The sequence below is a fragment of the Theobroma umbraticum genome, unplaced genomic scaffold (assembly GCF_002168275.2).
Source record: "Theobroma umbraticum cultivar Fairchild unplaced genomic scaffold, ASM216827v3 scaffold_67.0, whole genome shotgun sequence".
Classification (NCBI taxonomy): Eukaryota; Viridiplantae; Streptophyta; class Magnoliopsida; order Malvales; family Malvaceae; genus Theobroma; species Theobroma umbraticum.
The window spans coordinates 6,424,801-6,425,502 of NW_018397262.1; the positions used below are offsets into that span (position 1 = coordinate 6,424,801).

Sequence of the window (702 nt, forward strand, 5' to 3'; positions counted from 1 at the left end):
ACCAAGATAGTTGGCCTTTAAACAATAATGATATTAAGGCTTGCAAGAAATTATCAAGGATGGTTCAAAGAAATTAGAGGATGATGAGTATGCTATTACCTCTTTTATTTTTTCTCTTCTTCCATATAATGCACCAGAGTACCAAGCATACAATCAAGATTCCAGCAATTACTGATACTATGATCACTGACAATCTCTTTCTCGTATTTGAATCACTGAACCGTTCTAGAACATTCAATAATATGGTTCGCCAGTGTCAGAGGTAGATACCAGGAAAAAAAAAATTCGACTCTAAGAAAGCATGCAGAGAAAATTTGGGAATTAAGTAGGAAATTGGGATTGGCCTATCAAGAAGAGGAGGAAGAGGTCATCTACAGGCTTGTGGAATTGGAGGCAGCTGATGCAAGTAAGGAGCCTTTCCCTGAGCAGAATCAGTAAGATTCAGGGGGTCTTCGTGGCTGAGGCCTGCTTGTGGAATGGTGCTGTCTTGATGTTTGGAGGGATGGAGTCGGATTCAGGAGGTGATGTTTTATTTGGTGGAAGAATGTTGTGTGCCTTAGGTTCTCTGTCTTGGCTGTTTATGCTGTTTGAATTTGGTTTTGCTGTTTGGTTGCGGATCTTTGCTTTGTGTGGCTGAATTAGTTGTATCTTTGGTAGCTTTTCTTTTGTGATTCACGCCTATGTTGTCTTTTTTTTTTTTTT

The 702-nt window shown here is 39.5% G+C and overlaps 1 protein-coding gene across 1 annotated transcript in view; it reads right to left on the bottom strand.

Annotated features, from left to right (window-relative positions):
* The window catches only part of LOC110418859 (G-type lectin S-receptor-like serine/threonine-protein kinase At4g03230), a 2,629-nt gene that overhangs the window by 1,512 nt on the left and 415 nt on the right, over positions 1-702 (bottom strand). The gene's annotated exons all lie outside the window — the stretch shown is intronic.